Source organism: Uloborus diversus, unplaced genomic scaffold (assembly GCF_026930045.1).
Source record: "Uloborus diversus isolate 005 unplaced genomic scaffold, Udiv.v.3.1 scaffold_582, whole genome shotgun sequence".
NCBI lineage: Eukaryota > Metazoa > Arthropoda > Arachnida > Araneae > Uloboridae > Uloborus > Uloborus diversus.
Window position 1 is genome coordinate 71675 of NW_026558772.1, and position 23063 is coordinate 94737.

The window sequence follows — 23063 nt, forward strand, 5'->3', positions numbered from 1 at the left end:
AAATGTTCACCATTAAAGTGACAGCTAGTGTGATATCATTCTAGATGGAAAATATGAAAATTTCGAGTGGCCTGTTTCCGAGGAAACTGCCATTCATTAGCTACAGTGAAGCACCGTTTATACGTTTCTCTTTTATACGTTTTTATGAATTATACGTTTTTATAATTGGTCCCTACAAAGTCTAATACACATTAACCTATACCTATTATACGTTTTTTCGTTTGTACGCTTTTTTCATACAGTCCCTTCAAAAACGTATAAACGGTGCTTCACTGTATTTCATTGTCAAGACACGAATGGGTGTATCGGGGGGGGGGGGAGGTTGTTTTCCGTGTATTAACAGTGAACTAGTAGTAAAAACCACTTTTCCTGTTTTGAAACGTGAAAATGAAATCGACAACATAAGAAAAGCAAAGTTGCAAAAAAAAAAAAAAAAAAAAAAAATGTAGACTAATATTTCGGGGCTACAAGGAACCTCTTTTTCAATGAAAATACAAGTAAGCTTATGAATGTAAAGATGTTCCAAAGATTTCATTACTTAGTATTGAAAAGGGATTCCATGCAATCCTCAACTAAGTGTCTGCGAGTTTTAGTACACTGGAGAAGTTCTCTGCCTTTGTGTAAGTTTACAAAAATATATATTTTTTAAATCTTTGCTATAAATAGCTTTAGCTTTTGTGTAAAGATTTTTCACTAGTATTAAAAGTCTTTCATTTATCCAAGTTCTCTGCAATCCAGTGATTCTGTTTACCTTCCTACAACGATGCAACAGTATTTAATATTGCGCAGAAAATCGCTCTTGTTTATTAGTTTCCTTTTCTTTTAAATCTCTTGTTACCAGTTCCTTCAACTCGGTAAAGCTCTACTGAACAAGTCTATATTTTATTATGTTAGGAAGATGTATACATCGACCATAAAGCCGACTCATTAAGATACTTTAAAACTGCGATAATAAACTTCCCTAAAAGGGGGGGAAAGTGGATCATCGCAGGTAGAATTTTAGACCTACTCATTACCAGTTGCAAAACGAGATAACTCAGAGAAGGTATTGGTCATCTGCGGGTTGAAATGTATACGGATGCTATTGGTAATCCCTACTCCCGATATTAAGCCGGTTCATTTCACTTGCTTTGTAAACTTGCAAATAACATGAGCTATCGTTGGGAATTATGGAGTATAAAGAAGGAGAGAAATCTTCTATGAGTGGTCACACTTAATTTTTAATTTTCCGCCGGGATCGCTGCAATAGATTGGGTACGTTGGTGATGAGCAGGCGGGTTGCATAATGCATAGTTCTAGAAACTACTCCTACGAGGACTGATGCTTCTACTGCGTGTTAGGATGCTCGGAGTTATCTCGCCGGAGTGATTATTTGAAACATTTTTGTTCCAAAATTTCTGCTTTTAATTACTTTCCCAGACACACTATAATGATCTACATTTTCGTAGTAGTCGTGTTCAAAAGCTTTTTTTTTTATTTCCAGCATTTCGAGTTTTCCTAAAAAATTAAAATAGTCAAATTTACACTGAAAACACGACATTTTCGTCGAACTTGTTAGGCAGTGGTGGTATCCTCTGGAAAAGATAAACTTTATTGCCACACTTTTATAGCGGAGATTTAGCTCTCCGTATATTTTAATTTTAGCCTCCATGCTGTGAATAAAGCAGAGCAATTAGATACCTTTTATTTCTTAATTCCTCTTCAAATCTGATTCATTATACCTAGAAATTTGTGACAGAGTAGAAATCAACTATGTTCACCAAATTAAACTTGACCTTCAACTTTGCCGGGACAGTCTAAAAATACTGCCTTTCAAAAGATCCATAAAATAAACATCAAGTTATCCTTCGCTACGTTAACACCCTCCTAAACCATCACAACAATCAACTTGTGCAATTTACTTTTATTCCCTTTAAGTCGTACGTACACAGTTACATAAATAGTTCACATTTTATTTCAAGCATGAACTTCACAATAGGGCTTATAGAGTTGCTTTATTTATTTTGTTTTATTTTCTTAGTTTGAGCTTTCCTCAGTTTTTGAAAACTAATATGATAGAGACAATAAATAAAAACTAAAATGGTTGTGAAAAAACTTAAATGCGTTGTTGTTGTTATTGTCGTATCCCTTGACGAAATCAAATGTCGTGGTGCACTCGTATGATGAACACTGATGCGTTCTAAAAGGATTAAAGGAAATCCCAAGGTATTTACAATTTCTTTTCCTACGTGATCCATTTAAATTCAATTGCTTGAAATGTTTTAAAGTTTGAAAAGTTAAGGATTTTCATTTCTTGCTTTAATGACACTGTTCAATTGAGGCAGTGAGAAGCAAAGGGTTGTAAGTGGCAAAATTAAAATTTGGAGATAACCAGTACACAAACGGTAGTTGAACCCCTGGTCTGTCTTGAGACAAGAGATAGTACCAGTAGCCCTGGTAGAGGGTGCTGTATAGCATGATTTAGAAAAAATAAATGAAAGCCTACCCAGGACGTTGTATTTATAGACGTTTTAGGCAAAACATGAAAACGTCCAGTTACATCCCTTTGCTTCTCACTGCCTCAATTGCACATAACATAATATTATTACTCTTAAGTTTTCATATAAAATGTTCAAAATGTTACTGCGGAGAGAAACCTACAACCAGACGAAGCGCCCATTTGTGTTGCTTTACGATGTATAACAAAATATGTGAAACAAAGATTAAAAATTTATTTATTTTTTTAAATCATTATTTTCTTCCTTTTCTCCATTCATGTGTCAAAATAATTTCATTACTTAATTAATTTGACTCAAAATGTATTTCTTGAGTGAAAGGGTAAAGCAAGGTCTCTGCCCATACTTTAACCTCTGAGCAAGTGTGGTGCCCATAACCAAGATTTCAATATCATAAATTTTTATATAACTACGCAAATCAATTATTCCCAAGTTTACTTAGACGAATTGAAAATGAATGGCTTTGTTTGTATTCTCGACAAGAAAAATAGGAACTCGAGATTTTTTTTTTATGGATAGCTTAAAGAGAATAGATAGTTTTAACTATGGATGATCGTAAAAAATTATGTTCTGGCCGCTCAAAATACTAGGAATTAGTTTTTTTTAAAATTTCATTAGTTTTTTTTAAATAATATATGAATTAATAAGAATAAGTTTCTGCAAATAATTTAATTCGTATTAATTTTACTAATTCTTGAATTAATAAGAATGAAATTCTATAAATAATTTCATTCAGTTTAATTTTAAAACTAACATTGCTTTGAGATCAGCTATTTGCAACTGTGCTTTTTCAAAAGCACACATTAATAATAAGTGGAAATATCCATAATATGAGTGCATTCGACCCGGGAAAACATGAAACACATTAAATAATTATGCCTGATTGAATTTATTGGTATAAAAAGGCTTAAACAGCTCCATCCAATGACATTCATTTGGTGGTCATCCAGTTGACAGTCATTTTAGTTTGAGCTGGGACAACGGGACAGGATATTTGAAAACGGGATTACCCCATTTATCGTCACTAGTAAAGCAACTACAGTCGACGCTCGTTATAACGACCCCAGTGGTCCAAACAAAATCGGTCGCTATAACGAGCGGTCGTTATAACGTATTGCATGTTGTTCAGTCATTTTTTAAAATGCACAAATAATTCCTCATAGTTAAGAGAATTAAGAAACTAACAATATATATAAAATATTTTTTTGATTTATTTCTCTTTCTGAAAAATTTATGCTGCAATTGTAAAGCTTTCTGCTTTTTTAACTTTTTCAAAAAAATATAATTCGTAATGCCTACAATTTGTGTGTGATTCTCATTAAGTCTTTGGCCTCATACCAAGAAGTACCTGCTTCTAATAACTCAGGATGCTTCACCAAAAGAAGCATCTTTTCCTTCTCCTGTTGGGTGAATGAAAGCTTTCTGGCTCGTGGACCGAGAATTTCCACCAGGATAAACGTTTCTTTTGTGATCTTACGCTTCGCTCTGGCGCCTCTCTTCCGAACAATATAAAGTTTCTTGCCGTAAATGCAAGAACTGCGAAAATAAAAACTTGACACAAGCATTTCATTACCTAAGGTTTAAGCATGACAAAGCTTACGGAGTGTTATTGTGACTCTTAACGAAAAATGCCCACTCTGACGATTCTCGGAAATTGCAAAAGATGAGTTATGGATATTTCAACATTTTGTACTCATTAGTTCCACAATACTTACGCCTGTAGCACTAACCATTTCCTAATTCTATTATGTATTTTTTTTAACTATTTCGTAATTAGTTATTTTTATAATAATAAAAATAATAATAATTATTAGTATTATTACTAAAAAGTCGCCCGTCAAGGTATGACGGGTGAAAAATGCTTCTACATTTGAGCGAAGCCATTGCCTATTTGGTGATATTTTGATAGTTGAAATTGTAACCTAACTCTAGTGGATGAACCCTAAACTCCAGTAGGTAGCGTTCATTGTTGACCATTCTTTTGTTTCTTCATTCCCCTGAAATGAGACAGTCTTACCAGTAGAACAGTTAAGTCACCGGATCGGGTTTAGCCTTGTCACGATAAAGCCTTTCCCTACATGTTAAACATTACCAAAACATATTTTCAAATTATCATGCCGTAGCGAGAGTTTCATTGTTGAAACACGCGGGTTACTCGATCATCGGCTATTGTATATAAGAGGATTATTATTTTTTTTTAAATTATTATTACATTTTGATTTAGGCTTACTCCCTTAAATGATAAGTTTCTCGAAAATCTTTCCAATTTAACTTATTTTAAGTGGCAAGGCATAAAGTTCGTATTTTACATTATATAGTTGTCATTTACAAAGTTCGATCATCGAACTTACTAATAGCTTAGAGTAATGGATCTCAAAGATTGTAACCCCCCCCCCCTTTTTTTGCGTGTTGTGCAGGGTTGCCAGACGTCCCGGATTTCAAGGGACAGTCCCGTATTTTGAAAAATTGTCCCGCGTCCCGGGGAACTTCCATACGGGACGGCTTACGTCCCGTATTCTAGCTAATAACAATATTGTACAAAACGAGACATTGTTTTAAGGGGAAAAAATATTTAAAAAAAAAAAAGTCAAATAAAGAGCAATGAGAAAATCAAAGAGTAAAAAGTTCCGAGACGGCTGACTCTATAGTAAACTTCTTGACTCTTATTAAAGCCGTTGATTGAGTCAGACTTGGATTTACGGTCAGTTTCGTCATTTTAACCAACAATACCAACGCTAATTTTGAAACAAAGCGGTCAGTATATGCCCTATTTAGAAAGGAAAACAAAAATTAAAAAAAAAAGTCATGGTGTTTAGCTCATATAGTTAGGATGTTAGCATTGCAACACTGCATTTCGCCAGGCTGTTGATGCTTTAGAAATTGATGTCAAAACTAAGCGGAATGACCTAAAGGAGTTTTTTGAGTTCTCTGCTAACTTAGTTTAAAAGAGCTACTAAAACATATCTCGATACGATGGCTAAGTTTAGCTCCTGCTGTAGATCGACTCATTAAATTTTGGCCTTCTCTTATGAATTATTTTATAAGCGAGGGAGAATCCATCCCTCAGCCTCTCTGAAAATTATTGCTTTTAAGTGAAGAAAGTACCTACAGCTGAAACATGTGAAACTAATAAGGTTTTCCCTTTTCTTAGTAATGTGTACCCCGTTTTTGAAGTTGCCCGTAAAAAACTTCAAAATGAATGTACAACTGCAGCAGATAACTTTATGATATTATGACACATTTGGTAAAAAAGCTAGAAAGCAGATTTGAAGATAGGTTTTATGAATTGTTCGTTACTAAAACCTTAAAGCATCTAGACAGTAGAAAAATACAATGCCTGACTGAGGGATACAAGAAATGTTTGGAACAGCTGTGAATTACATAGTAGTAGTTTGACTTCACAAATAAAAATTCACTTTTTGTTTTAAGACCAATGGCTTTAATGGATTAAGTAGTTTTCTGACTTGTCACTTATTGTAGAGCAGTTACATATTGAAAATAAAGTATTAGTAGATGATCTATACGATGAGCTTTCAACAATAGAGGAAGTTCGTAACAGCTTAGTTGCACAAAAAGATATGAAAGTAGGCGATAAGTTGCAAATGAGGCATTAAAATTATTTTACTCATACAGATCTCGCCATTGGCTGGTATGGCATTAAAAAAGACGTTTTGCTGTATGATTCTTTGCATTACTATTTCAGATAAAGCAGTCACATTTAACAAGAAATTTTTTCAATAGCACAGTTTAACTTATAGCGAAGGCAAATAAAAAACCAATTAGCACCTGTTCCTATCAACGTCGATCTGTTTACTGAACTTAGTTCTATTTCTTGCTTTATTCTTTGAGTTAGAGTTCCTCTAAAAATGTGCTCACCCATAAACATATTGAGAGAAATTTTCCAAAAGCTATTAAAACTTGGATGCTTATCACACCTTAAAAATACATAACCAGTGATTGTTCTCAACCTCAAAAATATCCCCCCCCCCCTTCTCTCTTAGAAGCCTGTCCCGTATTTACTCTTCTAAAATCTGGCAACCCTGGTGTTGTGTGCACTGTTTTTTCACCTTCAGTTTCAACAATGTACTATGAGTGATCTATTTTCTTTGAATAAATGGCAATTCATTAAGACAAGCATCATTTGTGCCCATGAAAAAAGAAAAAAGCAAGTATAAATGGAATTCCTGTGAGTTAGCAAAGTGATTTCAGGTATAGAGTCTGCACATAGGGTAGACCGACCAGTGAGTGAACACCACCCAGTGAATGAACAGCGCGTCATTTTTTTTATTAAAAAAAGAGCTTCCAAATTTTTTTTTTCTGAATAAATTCACTACAGAAGCGTTCTTTATTAATATTCTAAGCTATCTGACACCTGATTGATTACTTTGGATACGTATTTTTTTCCTGGAAAAAATTTAAAATTTTTATTGCCGTGAATCGTTCTTTCTCTCTTTCAAAATAATAAGGCTGGTTTCGTGCTAGCAATTATTTTGATACATATTATTTTTATCGACAAATTTTATTTTTTTAACTCTACGAAAGAAAAAGTAAATATAAATATTTAGACTATGGACTTAAATTGTTTCAGTCAATGCAGAATGCGTAGATTTTCAGGTAGAGGGGTGTTCAGTCACTGGGTACGAAAAATTGCAAAAACCCAATGAATGAACAATGGCAAAATTTCTTTTGAATTAAAAAGAAATTTGAAGTTTCTTTGAGATATTTTCCTTTTCGTACTTTTTTGTAATGCAGATAGTTTTATATGCTTATTTATTTATGTATTTCATTATATACTTTATAATTTCTTTATTTTTGTCTTTGCAAACAATGCACTTTTAACTGAGTTTTATCTTTTATCTATCTATATCTCTATCTGTATATTAACCTACCTACCTACATCTATCTTTCTATATCTTTATCTCTCTTGATAGATAGACAGGTAGATAGAGAGATAGATAAGTAGAAATATATATACAAAGAGAGAGAATAGATACGTAGATATATGTATGTATGTTTGTATATAGATAGATAAATTGATAGAGGAAGATATAGAGATAGATATATAAAAAATAAGAGGTAAATAGATATATAGGCAGATAAATATAGAGATAGAATAGGTAGGTAGATAGATAGATCGATAGATAGGTAGAGAGAGAGACTAATATAGAGATAGATAGGTGGATAGATATAGATAGGTAGATACATTGATAAGGAGATAGTTAGATAGATGGATAGATAGATATACAGGTAAAAAAGCTGGTAGATAGATAGATAAATATATATATATATATATATATATATATATATATATATATATATATATATATATATATATATATATATATATATATATATATATATATATATATATATAGATAGATAGATAGATAGATAGATAGATAGAAAAAAAGAAAGGTATATTGATAGATGGATAGAGATATAAAAAGATAGATATAGATAGTTATATAGATAGATAGATCTCAAAGAAACTTAGTTTCTTTTTTGAATCAAAAATTATCATGTTCATTTACTGGTTCGAGGTGTTTATTCACTGGGTCGTTGTGCCATTTTTTCTTTAAACACCTAAAAAAGTCGGAAGCGGTACCATTTAAGTTCCCGCGATTTTTTAGAGATATTTACATAGATCAATTAAAATGTTTTAACTATCACGATCTGTATAGTATAGAATTTAAAATTACTAGGATTTAAAAAAAATGAAATTGTGCTTAACTGTTCATTCACTGGTCGGTCTACCCTAAATCGACAAGCAAAAAGTACACTTTGGAAAAAATGTAAGTAATATATCCTAATAGTTAGTTAAATGTTCGTTTATGGATTCCTAGATAAAACACATAAATACATACACACACACACACATACGCGAAGCAAACTGTTGTTTAATTCTAGTAATTTGAAAACAGTTAGTGAAACTTTTAATTTTAATCACGAAAAATAAGTAAAATAACACAAATTCGTCAGAAACAGTTTTATTTAGTTTTTTTTTTTAAAGAAAAGCGAAGAGAAACTCATTTGGATGTAGTAGTTATCAGCGGAACATAAACATACAGATATGAGAGAATTATGACGTCAATCATTGTCAATTAAGACATTCATCTACATGCTTTTAGAATATTTATTAATTCTATTCTCCTCTTACAGCACAATCAGAAACAACACGAAATTAAAATATCTAAATATTTCGACCAAAACAATGTTCTATTTATCGTTTTTTTTTTTTTTTCAATTGTTTTCATGCTGCTTCTTCATCGTGGAAAACTATACTTAAAAAGTAGCTACACTACATAAACTTCTTAATTACTACGTCTGCTTTAGCAGAAAGCACAAACGCAAACTTATGAGGCATGAATCTTTTGTTTAAACAATTCAATGTTGGAGGAAGAAAGAACACGCAATAAATGTTTAACATCCAATTTCCATTGTCCCAAGCTTCCTCCTACTGAGCAGTTTCATCAATTCGGGAAACAGCAGCATTTTAATTTCCAGCACAGCGTTCATCAATTCTAATTATTCCATGCTTTCGAATTGCATCATGCATCAATTCTAATTATTCCATGCTTTTGTATTACATCATGCATTAACCAGATGCATTCCTTTTTCGATTCCGTTATACGTGAACGTTTGAAGATTGAGTGTTTCTGAGCGCTAATTTTCTCCTTCGAATCAGATAGTTTTGTGAAATGATGGTACGGATGTAAATTTTAAACAAATGGAAGTAGCGATTCCCAAATACTTGAAAGTTGAAGAAACTATTTTTGAGGGCGAAATTCCTAATAGAAATGAGTAAGTTTTTAAAAAAATAATAACATTATTATGAAGATATTTTAAAAAATTTCTTCATTTATAATCGGGTCTCATTTGTTTGCTTTCAATTGTCGCACGTACTTCATTCGATTCTGACTTTTTTGATCGAAGTAAATTTTGTTACAGCTAGAACTTTTTAAGTAAACTAAATTTAAAAAATAGGTATATTTTTACTTTATAAACTATTATACAATACATAATTGTTGACAAACCATCAAATAAAAAAAAATAGTTTTTAAAAGAAAAAAATATTCATAATACAAATATAATCTTTATATTTATCTTCTTTATCTTTACTAATAATAAAGCTCAAAGTCTCTCTGTCTGGATGTCTGGATGTCTGTGACGCGCATAGCGCCTAGACCGTTCGACCGATTTTCATGAAATTTGGCACAAAGTTAGTTTGTAGCATGGGGGTGTGCACCTCGAAGCGATTTTTCAAAAATTCGATTTTTTTCTTTTTCTATTTCAATTTTAAGAACATTTCCCGGAGCAAGATTATCATAAGATGGACGAGTAAATTACGAAATTATCATGACGTGGAATGGGAGAGAGAATGAACATAGCCAATTGGCGATAAATTCATCATCCATTATTTGTAAATATACAGGTGAACCAAATGACCTTTTAATTTTCTACTACGGGCAAAGCCGTGCGGGTACCACTAGTTAATCCTATAAAAGTGAATAATAATAATTCCAGGTTATATACATTTTCATTACATACGAAAAATAATCTCAATAATATTGAGAGGCGTATGGAACTGTTCATATATTCTTCAATTATTACTTGAAGATATAAAGCGCTTATTTTGCGGGGTGGATTATCTTCTATCAGCAGGGAAAGCAACTAACTTGATGTTTTTAAGTAAAAAATATATTTATTTTGACATTCGTTCATTATTCCCTAACATTTAGATGTACGATAACTTTCTATGCAATATTACGTGAACTTTATTTGTCTTGCATTGGTTCCAGAATAAATTTCTTGTTTTATGGAAATCGTCTAAGCATAAAAATTATATCAAACACTTAGCTCACACCAATCAGTAATTACAATATCCGTCAAAACATAGAAGTTGTCACAGCAGAAAAAACAAAATGATTTTCCGAGGAAGTGTAACATTATGGACCGATTCTGCCATCAGGTGGGAAAATTTAAAGGTTTTTTTTTTTTCATTATTGAAAAAAGAGTTCCTTGGAACTCTGAAACATGTCTACGAAATGTTAGCAAGTTGGACCTTTTTTTAACGTTTTTAAATATTTTTACTCTTTAGCACAGAAATATTTATTTCTTGAAACAGATCACGAGGAATCTTTAAAAAAAGGACGGAAATTGGTCTAAATTTATTTTTAATATTACTCAATCCAAATGAAAATTGAACTCATAAAAAAAAGGTAATAAGTTTTTTTTTTTTTTTTTCTTTTTTTTCTTTTTTTTTTTTTTTTTTTTGTGGTAACATAGTATACTTATACTACTTACTCCGAGCTTGAAAAACTAAGGCTACAGTTTTCTAAATTCGAAGATTCGAAATCTATCTTACGCTACCACGAATGAAATTTATTTCACGTAGTTCCAAAAAAAGTAAAAGTTGATATCACAAAGAAATTGTAATTCATTATGTTAATAGCATTCCTAGACATCAAGAAACGGGTGTTTCAAAAGTCTTCAAGGTTGGTATTTGTTGCATGAGAAACTATTGTGTAAGCCTTTATTAGATCTTCAACATTAAAAAAACTCTGAAAGTGCAAATTAAGCTAATTTGTAGCAAAATTGCAGATGACTTCTAAATTTTGCTCCAGTTCTAAACTTCTTTGCGAAACTCAACAGTTTGACCCATTTAGGCATCTGTTTTTACACCAGTTTCGCATTTCAAGTCACCAGGTCACTGCTGCCAAGTCAGAGCTCTTTAGTTATTATGACAAATGGCGAGTAAAGTGTTTCCGGAGAAACATTCTTTTGAAAATTTTATTTTCAAAATATTTAATTGTTTAACAATGTATCAAAATGCGGAAGCAGATTGTGGGAATTGCAGAAAAAGAACTGCATTTTAAAAAAACTGGCTCTGATGAGAGTTTTTGTTTATAACTCTTTTTACATAAATTAACTATCGTGGGTTATTTAAAAACCGTTAAAGCTAAAACTCTGTTCTTTGTTTAAATAGACGCGCTATGTTTTAGAATTGTATTTTTCTTTTGAAGTAAAAGGTTAATGCGGAGGAGAACTTTTAATTTATGCAAGCTAATTTCGAGATGGACCAAGAAAATAACGGACGACATCCGGACATTTTTCTGTCCCCTATCATTTTTTTTTCATGTTAATTTTATGTGTATTGAAGTTGGTTTGTACCGAAGTTGATTCTAAAAAAAAAAAAAAACTAGCATCTGCAAATCGTTTGTGCCAACATTTAAATTTCATGAAAAAATTGTTGAAGTTTTTCTTTCAACTTTTCCCTTAATTAAATTTAAGTTTATTCATAAAAACTTACAGAATTTGATAACAAAAAAATTTAATCTGAGGGGAAAATTCATCAGCAGCTTACTCTTGCATACCACATGCAATGAGCACAAACAAACAGTTCATAAGCATTTAATTTGATTTTAGTTTTCTAAAACTGAAATTAAAAAAATTGCTTTAATCTCAATATTTGTCTCGCAAAAAGAATTAACTAAATGTAACAAACTGGTAGCTAAACTTGCCACCAGATTGTTGGCACAGTTTCAATGAGTTGACACCTGTCTCCAGCTCGGTTATTGTCTATTTCAGACTGATGGACAATATGATGGATGATAATAAGGACAGAACTGTCGTCTCTGGAGGATATAACCAAACTGTCGGTCGGTCTATTACATCATGTACTCATCTATGTTTAAAGAATATTAAAACTTCCCAACGCCCTTTTTTTACAACCAGCGAGTGTCTTCCTCTTGCAAGTCATCACAATCACTTCTGTCAATAGATCACGTTTTTCTGAAACCATTTTGGATTCAGCATTGCCTCACTTTCTTAAGCATTAAGAAAATCTGGAAAATCCTAGGGGAAACATAGTTATTAGGTAACGTCAAGGAATGGTTAGGAATGCTGACGTGTGCTGTCAATCATAGTTTTAAAAAATTATTTTGCAATGATTTCAACTCCAGCGCTTTGTAGCATATTACCAAACAAAAGACCCAATTTTCCTCGTTAAATTCTGAATCTCGTTAAATGAGTGCTCGTTATAAAGTGTGAGTCGCGTGTCTCATAAATATATTTACTTTTAATTTCTGTCTTTTAGGTCGTAGCGTACGTTTAAGGGGGCGTCCCAAACATTTTGGGGTCAGAAATTCTCAACTTGACGAATAAATTTCCAAATTTCGCTGAATGATGATAATTTTGCGGAGTGGAACCTTAGATTTTCGCCGCATGATGTTAATTTCGCCGAATGGAACTCAAAATTTTGCTCAATGATGAGAATTTTGCGGAATGGAACTCCAAATCTCGTTGAATATGATGATAATTTTGCAGAGTGGAATTCCAAATTTCACTGAATGATGATAATTTTGCCGAGTGGAACTCCATCTTTCGCTGAGTAATGATAACTTTGCAGAATGGAACTCCAAATTTCTCTGAATGATGATAATTTTGCCGAGTAGAACTTAAAATTTCTCCGAATGATGATAATTTTGCCGAATGGAACTTAAGTTTTGTCGAATGGGATTCCTAATTTTGCTGAATCGTCAAACAAACTTTGCCAAATAAGGAAATTTTTGGAAGGTCACAGTGACCTCCCGTCACGTCCCATCGGGGAGCCCCTGCACATGTGGAACGTCACGCCCTAATTGTTGGAAATAAGTAATTAATATCTGATTAAATTATTCCTGACAGAATTATTCCATCTCACGTGTCAACCAAGTCAAAACTAATTCTCACAACTTGACAATCCAGTCGCATGCCCTAAAAGCGTTGATCTCAGCGTTCATCCACACCCAAATAGCACGTGAGCACGACCCATTGTCACGTGCCCGGTCTAGGCGGAAACTTTTTGAAGGAAAAAAAATAATTAGGCATTTTTTTTCTAAGATTGTTATTTCTTTTTTGCCAGTTGAGGGGGGTCTGCCCTCATTCCCGGAGCAAGAAGAGAGGCAAAAAAAAAAAAAAAAAAGAAGCAAGGGTGTTTCCGCGACCTTTGCCGATGAGGCAGGAATTTTCCGGTTTCGTTGCTTCGAGTTTCAGTTTCTCTGATCGAGGGTTTATTCAATGTTGCATACTTCCGACGAAGATGGTGTTTTTTCTTGGGGGAGGTCTTCACTCGTACAAGGGTGCAAAGAGGTGTGAAGAGCGTTTCCGGGTCGTGGTATGTTTGAAATTTCCTTTCCCCCCATATTCTGATTTAAAGAATTAATTCATTAAATATGTAATTCCATTTATTATAATGATGTTGATTATTAATTAATCAATTATGTTAAATAAAATATTGAAAGGTTATGTAAGCATATTGGATGATATTGAAGGACTTGGTCAGCGGCAGATTTATCATACCGCATAAGTAGCATACTCAACACTTCATTCTTCAATACACATTCAACGCTCATACGAATTCTGGAATGCTGCACTGAGTTAGAAAAATGGAATATCTATCAACATTTTTCTACGAATGTTGTTTTTCAAGAATGTTGTTACTTCGAAAGCAGCTATAAAGTTATTAATGATTCAGACAAATTCCTATCGCATGTTCATTAAATAAGTCATAGAAAAACAATTTTACTAAAACTATTTTTCGTTATTTTGAGAATTAGAATTTTTTCTCGCATAAACGTCTGTTTTTTCAAGTTTAAAAACATAAATGCTTATCGTATTTACTTATTATATTTACCATGTACCAAGTATTTTAGTAGTAGTGCGGCTCAAATACGTTGGGCTATGACCTTGACAATGTTTGCCTCTTTGTGGGGAGCTCAGCGAAAGTGGGTCGTGTTTTGGCGCGGATTTTAGTTTGCGAAACTGCTACGAAAGCAGCCAAACTCAACTCAGAACCAATTACCCTTCCCTATTACCCCAAAAAGAAGTGAACTTTGTCAGAATCAGGGTTCAACTTTTCGGAGCCACTTGATATGTGTCAGATACCGTCGCGGATACAAGGGGAGGCTAATGGGGGTCATGACCCCCCCCCCTTAAACTGTCGACAACAGTATCCTTCTACATTGTGTTCAAACACTTTGCACACAAAATATGAACAATTACAGTATCTTTTACATTCATTAATTATTTTTGAAAGTAAATATTTAAACTACTACTTCGTTCTATTGCTTATGATATTAGTTTGTAACGTTTATTTCCAATTAGGTGCTATATTCCTGGCCTACTTTTTATTGACTCCCAAGCAGTTTCAGAAATTTTTCGTACCTAAAACTACAGTTCAATCATGGGAAGGGGGGATCATTCTTCAGCATTAACCCCCCTCCCCCCAAATAGTTTTCTGTATTCTCCCCTGGCCAGCCATTTGAAAATTCAAATGCTGCTTTGATTCTAGTGACAATAAGGTTGACTTCGAATCGTTGGGGATCACAGATCAATTCTGGCATGTAACGCTGAAACTGTACACTGATACACACTGAAACAAGAAATTTTGCTACTTGGTCACACGCAGCATTAAATGTAAAGCTTTTAATGTACAGGCAATTAAACGTACAGGCGAAATGACCACTGACCAGTTCCCAGATCACAACAGAGCATAACCGTGATCTTGAAATACTGCTAAACTTCACTAGGCTAAAATGTTTGCTTAGATTAAAATTAGTTTGTTAAAAGTTTGTAAAAAAAACGGGATTTTACTGTTGTTAATAAACAAAAAAGTTCCACATTGGTGATGTACTGGACTAAAAAATTAAAAAAAATTATTCCATGCCATTCCAATCCAAGTCCAGATATTTTTGAAGAGCTTGTAAAAGTAGAGTAAAAAGGATCCGTGTCCGCAACTATCAGGAATGAAGACGACGGGAATGCATAATATATTAGGGCGGGGTACGATAATGGAACTCTTTTTCCATTGATTATGGGTCAAGATCACTCCTAATGATACTCTGTGAGTGCACGTGACCACCCGGCGTTGCAGAACTGCCTCCGGTTGCACGCAATTCGTGGCAAGGTTAGCGCAGGTGCTCATCTGGAAATTGACAAGAAAACGCTTCATTTCGTCAGTTGGTGCGATAGGCTTTCCCCGCTCGTTAAAAAATTCCAGTTTTGGGGCAATCAAAATTGCTCTCACTTTTTGACGTTTCATCCTTTTTATTTACTAATAATAAAGCTGAAAGTCTACCTGGATCTCTGTCTGTCTGGATCTTTCTCTCTCTCTCTCTCTGTTAGGATCTCTGTGACGCGCATAGCGACTAGACCGTTAGGCCGATTTTCATGAAATTTGGCACAAAGTTAGTTTGTAGCATGGGGGGTGCGCACCACAAAGCGATTTTTTCCAAAATTCGATTTTGTTCTTTTTCTGTTACAATGTTAAGAAAATTTTAGATTTCCTCCGATATCCACGATCCGATCCGGATTTCAATTTCCTCCGATAAATTGAATGGAGGAAAGCCTTCGAAAAATAAGAATTTTACGTCGAAATCTAAGTGTCATAATCAATAGTTTTCAATTGATATCTCCGCTAATTATTATCGTAGCCAAACATAAAGACGGGAAAATTATGAATCCATCAATACCTGGTTCGATGGTCAGTTCACTGTCGTTCGGGAGAAGAAACTTGGACATAGATACATAGGTACATACGTTCAGTTTGTAGTTATATAAGATGATAGACCAGGCGAATATTGGGAGTAATCGAAAGCACAATTCTATTTCCTGTTCCCAAAACTAAAAACAACAATGAAAGGAGCTTTTTTACGATGATGTTCCAAGCAGAGTGACAGGTGCAGAAGAACATTCCCAAAACCAAATTTAAAAAGTCTGAGGATAAATTGTTTGATCGTTCAAAACGGTGTATTGAGTTAAATGGATCCTATTTTGAATACATGTTAGCTTTAAAACACATTAAAATCCTTATTTCATTCTATCACTAAAAAATTCGGTTATTTTTACATTACTTTTCTTTTTTAATATTTGTATTCATTTTGGCTTCCTCGTCCATGCAATTTGCTACTCTCTTGGTAAACAAACGAAACAATGCTTCACAAAAGTAGGTTCTGCATAAAATATTAAATTGCACGCACCAGACACTCATTTTATAATAGCTACTAGTGTCACCCCCACGGCTTTGCCCGTAGTAGAAAATTAAAAGGTTTTTGGTTCGCCTGTATATTTACAAATAATGTATGATGAATTTCTCGCTAATTGGCTTGCCCATGTTACGGTTCCACGTTGTGATAACTTGGTAATTTACACATCCATCTTATAATAATTTTGCTCGGGAAAATGTTCCTAAAATTGGAATAGAAAAGAAAAAAAATCGAATTTTCGAAAAATCGCTTCGAGGTGCACACCCCCATGCTACAAACTAATTCTGTGCCAAATTTCATGAAAATCGGCCGAATGGTCTAGGCGCTATGCGCGTCACAGAGATCCTGACACACAGAGAGACTTACAGCTTTATTATTGGTAAAGTTTACAAAGTCTGCAATGTTTCTTTCCCGATAATATCATGCAGTTATTTTTGACTACAATGCCAAATATTTTTCATTGTTGCGGAAAACGCTTTTATTGTAGTATTCGATTTCGCTCATTCTGTCTGGACAGCTTTTCGAAATCAAATTCACTGCAACTGATGGTTCCGTTGCATCACAAATAGAACTCTTCTCTCATCTTCGTCAAGCATAAAAGCCACACCTGACTGCGGATACAAACAGTGATGTCAGAAACTGTTAGTTTAACCTCGATTAATAAAGTGTGATGTAATGGAGGAAATCCTTGTGGCTTACGATCGTTCGTATGTCAATGAATATTTCAAGCAAACATGCAAAGTCCCTTTTTTCTGAAACAGATCGAGCAAAAGTATCAATCGAGATAAAAAAAAGTGGATGCCATTTTGCAACCATTTGAAAATTTTTGGATGTGTTTATTAAAATACATTAGAAATCCTATATTATTTTTTCAAAAGACGCGATGGCTTAAATTTTTGTGAAGAATTTTTTTTTTCTTTAAAAGTACTCGAGTTACATGTCAAATTAAAGCGCTTGCAATTTTCTGCAATATTCGCTATCAACCCACAACTCTGTAGCTCCCACAGAATTTGAGTTACAACATTTTGAAGCACTGCCGACAAATTAAAAAATGCTTTATGACGAATTTCAAAAATTAGTTATTCATCAGTTAAAGTATTGATAAGCAAAGAGCTGTAAGTGGACGTTTTAAAGTTTTGATATAGCACCTGTATACCAGGGCTACTACAACTATCTCTTGCCACAAAATAGGTGGATGGCTCTCCTACCATTTGTACTGATTATCTCCGAATTTTTAATTTTGGTATTTACCTCCAGCTTCTCACTGCCTCAATTATGAGAATTTTATTTTCCCCCGCTTTCCTCTGAAGCACCACCGTCGACCGGCCGCTCCCGATGCTGCTCCTCTAGCAAGCACCGTCTCCAGGCTAAGTCCATATCCTACACACACACACACACACACACACACGTCGCATACATATACTCACGCACGCCGACATACACACACAAGAACGCCTACAAACACACGATCGCCTACACACACACACGAACGCCTACACACACGCGCGCACATACACATACGCGCGCACATACACACACGCGCGCACATACACACACAAACGCGCGCGTACATAAACATGCACATGCTACACAAAAACATACACGCCTACCTACATACACACGCACACGCTCGTGATTGAGAAAAACATAATTTAAATTTAAAATCCCAAAAATCCTTTGTTTTTTAACACGCTTTTATTAGCTTCACCTGTACGTATGTATGTATGTATGTATGTATGTATGTATGTATCTTGTAACGGAATCTTGCAGCTCAAATTTCGCCCACTTCTTGCGATCGGATTCTTTTGAAATTTGGCACGTGATCTCGGACCCGATGACAATTCAATATTCTATAATCAAATTAATTAATTAACTCTTTTAATTGTTTGTTTCCTCCAATTTTATTCAATATTTTGGCATAAATCCAACAATGTGAAAAAGGAAAAATTTTAAAAAATACATTAAACTAGTATGTTGTGACCATCACGAAACTTTCTTCTATATTTTTCTTTTTTTTTTTTTCTGATCCCTCCCCATGCTTGACGAGGCAGCAATATTCCCAACAAAAACAAAATTACACATGCAAAAACTTGACGACTATCCCAATGTCTGAATTATTGCAAAAGCAAAGCAAAGAGCGAAAATTGAAAGTTATTTTAAAAGCCTTGCTTGAATTGATTACAAATATTTTATTTGTTAACAAACATAAGATGGCAACAGTTAAAAATTTTAAATCATTGAGATAATATTTCCTATCATTTCCATACAATTAAAATCACGAGAAATACGCAGACGACAATCTATTACGATTTATCTTTCTTATTGTTGCATTAATAAAAATATTTTCATTCGCAAAAAAAAAAAAAAAAAAAAAATCAACACCTCTTGGAGCGATCGGCGTCAAAATTGAACCAAAGCCTGTTTACATATGGATTCACATATATTCCAAATTTCAACCAGAACGTAGCATTACTTCTTGAGATAGGGCACTCAAAATGGAAAAAAAGAACGGGTGATTGCGCTATCCCCTTTTTAGCTGTTGACACAAAAATAAAATCAGTTCTTATACCCACTAAGGGCTACTTGCCGATAAATTTTTCTTTCATTCCGTTCATTATTTCTTGAGATACAGCAGTCACAATTTACGACAAAAAACGTTCTATAGCTCAACCCCCGTTTGAGTTATTGACACCAAAATTGAATCAGCACCTGTTCCTGTTAATACCAACATATGGATCAAATTTTGTTTGATTCCGCCAGTTACTTCCTGAGGAATAGCAAGCACGCGTAACTCGAAAAACGTCTCATTGCTCCACCCCCCTTGGAGGAATTCGCGCCAAAAACTAATGGGCACAAGTTCACATAGGGGCACATATGTGTACTAAATTTCGTTCGATTTCATGCGGTAGTTTTTGTTGTAGAGCGGCCACAAAAAACTGGTCACACACAGACGTGACACACATACACACACACACATACATACATACACACACACACATACACACACACACACACACACACAGACAGACAGACATTTTCCAAAAATGGTCGAAATGGACTCAGCACACCTCAAAACGTTCGAATCCGTCAAAATTCGAAATTCGAAAATTTGCACGAATCCAATACTTTCTTCTATATATTAGATATAGAAGAAAGTAAAAATCATCGCAAAAATTATTTAAAAATATCTACAAAAACCTTTAATTTTTCTGCATCAGACAAAATTTGTTACAATGTTCCAAGGTAATTAGAAAAAGAAATATAATTGTTTTTAACTAATTTCATGCCAAAATTTAGGTGAGCCTTCAATTGGAAATTCATTGCTGATCAGACCATTGTTGAACAAAACTTTTATTCAAATGCATCTCAAATTTTCAAAGTAATATAAATATGATTTCCTCAAACATACATCGATGACTCACAGTAGCTTCCCATCGGGATGCCCTTGTCTTTAAGATATTACCTCGCACTCGTTTTATAAGTAATTTCGTCGCCTGATAATTCTCCAACATAAGACTAAAAAACAGAAAAATAAAATAATAGTTTAAAAAACTAACAAGAAGTTCCGTCTAGAACTAGACGAGCCTACTTTCCCGTATACCCATACTACTTTCTAGTACCTGATCAATATTCTCAAAAATAGCTAAAATCGCAAATTTTTTCAAACATATTTTTTTTAATATTTTAAGCTGATTTCTAGGAATAAAATATTCCTTACTTTTCTTCAAAAAAACGAACAAATAAAATAGCAGCACCTTTTAAACAAAGCAGCTAATACACTTCTTTCCATTAAAAAATTTTTTTAACAGCTTTCAAAACGAAAAAAAAATAATAAGTTCATTAAAATAAATACATCATATTAAAAAAAATCGTTTCTTTTTCCAATGTTGCCGAAAATAATTTTTTAAACGAATTAATGCACTTACCAAAATAAAAAAAAACAATAAAATGTCAACTTAAAGAAATAATTTTCATTGTCAAAAAAAAAAAAAAAAAAAATCGTCTGCGCATATTTTTTGAGTTTATTCACCGAAAACTAAATACCTAAATTAAAACTTTATCGTGAAAATAAAAACAAATCATATCAACAATAATTATTTCACAGTTAAAACCACAGCAGCGGAGTCGGAGTCGGAGTCAATCTCATTTTGGGATAAAAGAGTCAGAGTCGAATATCCAAGAATCGGAGTCAGTCATTTGTCCTCCGTGTATAAATGTTTGCCAAAGCTACGAAGTCAGAGTCTAAGTCGGGGAGTCGGAGTCCGATTAATTGTCGGGAACAGGAGTCAGAGTCGGTGTCAGGTCCCCCTAAATTCTCGGAGTCGGAGTCGGGAGTAGGTCGTCAAGAGCTATTTCCAACAAAGTTTGTTTGAAGTAAATCCGCCTTCAAGTACGGAATCTACATTGACTTTCAGTTTCCCCGTAGGCGCTAATGTTAAGGGATTTGAACTGTTCAAAATTGAACGGAAAATTGTTCAAATCAAAAAGATATCTTATATACAAGTTTTTTATCAAAAGTTTTTTCCTACAAAGTTTGTTTGAAGCAAATTCGCCTCACCTTTCGGAATTGCTTTGAATTTCCCCGTAGGCGCTAATGTTAAGTTTTTTGAACTGTTCAAAATTGAACAAAAAATAGTTCAAATCAAAAAGTGAAATATGGGAATGAGGTGTCCTCGCCGAGATCTTTCGAACAAAAAAAAGTTTGTTCGAATCGGACTATTCATTCAAAAGTTATTAGGGGGGGACAGACAGACAGACCGACAGACCGACAGACAGACCGACAGACATTTTTCCCCATCTCAATACCCTACTTTCCAATTTTTAATTTTTCAATATTTATTTAATTATTTTATTTATTTTTGACTTTTTTTTGTTTTTCACGATATTTTTAAGATGCATTAAGCCTTCTTTCATGCTTTTTTCTTCTTTTTCTGACTTTTACTGGGAAAGTAGGCTAAAAAAACACGCTTTCGTAGCAAAATGAACTAAAAAGTGAAAAATAATCTTTGGATGATAGTAGTTGACCAATCACTTAATTTTAATGTAATACAAAAGAGCGTGGGGGGCTTCTTATCAGTTGTCTTGAATTTCTTTCATTTGTTGTCCAAGCAAAAATGTAAATAGACAGCACACCACGCTTTTTTGTATGACATTAAAATTCAGTGATTGGTCAACGACTGTCATCCAAAGATTATTTTTCACTTTTTAGTTCATTTTGCTACGAAAGCATGTTTTTTTAGTTTTTTAAACTATTATTTTATTTTGAGCAATACACGATTGCTTTTTGTCCTTACTTGGCCATCCTTGAAGTTACGCAGATTTTTCAGCTTGGACCAGGGGCCTCTGCAGCACCACCGCCCACCATCCTCTCCAAGCGCGACTCTTCTGGTCCTGAGCACTGTCCCCTGGAATCCGCTTCTCCTGATCGGTGGCGTTCATGTCCTACACACACACCTTTACACACATACATACACGCCTACGTGCACACACACACAGGTCTACGCACACAAACATATAGGTCTACGAACACACACACAAAACTATACACACGTAAGCGCCTAGGAGGAGGGGCAGGCTTTGGGGGATAGGAGCCGTTTCAAGAAACAACAACTCCAATGAGTAGGGTCCTGTAGCAACTCGTGATAGCAAAAAACATAATTTGAATTCAAAATATCAGAATTCAAATTTTTTTTTTTAAAGTTATGCATATATAAATATAAGATGTCAAAGAGATATTTCTGCAAGTCTCATGAAAATCTGAGATGTTTAAGGCTAGATTTTCTTTTTGGTTGATATGACATGAAATGACTCATACGCGATAGTTAGTTTTCTGAGTACATTAGTTTTTCTGTGAGGTTGGAAGTCATCTTGATCTACGACTGACACTCATGTGTCACAATAGTTTCTTTTCAGTCAGCAGAAGTTTAAGATAGGCGAGTACCCTAATTTTTTAAAAAGAGTTTATTTTGAGAAATTTTGAGAGTCCCAATGTTCTTCTTTCCAAATCTGCAAATATTTCGTAAATCGATGAATTATTGAGAAAACTAGAAGAAAATTAATGAACCCAAATGAACTGCTTTTGTAACTAAAATTTATTTTTTCTTTCTTGATTTTCTCATAACCACGTTTTTAAAGATTTTGTTTGCACCAACAGCTCTATTAAAAAAAAGTATTATTTCGATGCATTTGAAACTTAGTAATTGAGTATATTACTGTGATATAAACCTGTAGAAGCTAATGTACATGCAATATGTGGTTTTGAAATTATGATCAATTAAAGTTAGGGGGCAAAAACGTTTTTGGGGTGAAAATTTATAAACATTTACCCATGGCAATTATTTCCAACATGGAGGTTAATAACAGTCTATGGTGTCTAACGCAGAGTTAGACACAAAAGGTTTTTTAAATAAAAAAATTTAAAAAAAAAATAATAGAACCGACTTCAAAATTGCTCTAAAAAGTGAAAAATAGTTTTATTCTTTAAACACCATCGATAATACTTTTAAACATAATTTTTGAAGTTGGCGCAAAAACGATCGATAAA

General features: G+C 33.7%; 1 protein-coding gene across 1 annotated transcript in view; it reads left to right on the forward strand.

Moving 5' to 3' along the window:
- Window positions 1-2164: 2164 nt before the first annotated feature.
- LOC129233650 (sodium- and chloride-dependent GABA transporter 2-like) overlaps window positions 2165-23063 on the forward strand; it is a gene marked incomplete at its 3' end in the record, with an annotated part of 46995 nt that continues 26096 nt past the window's right edge. Inside the window, exon 1 of the mRNA XM_054867624.1 lies at window positions 2165-2205. The remainder of the gene's footprint in view (window positions 2206-23063) is intronic.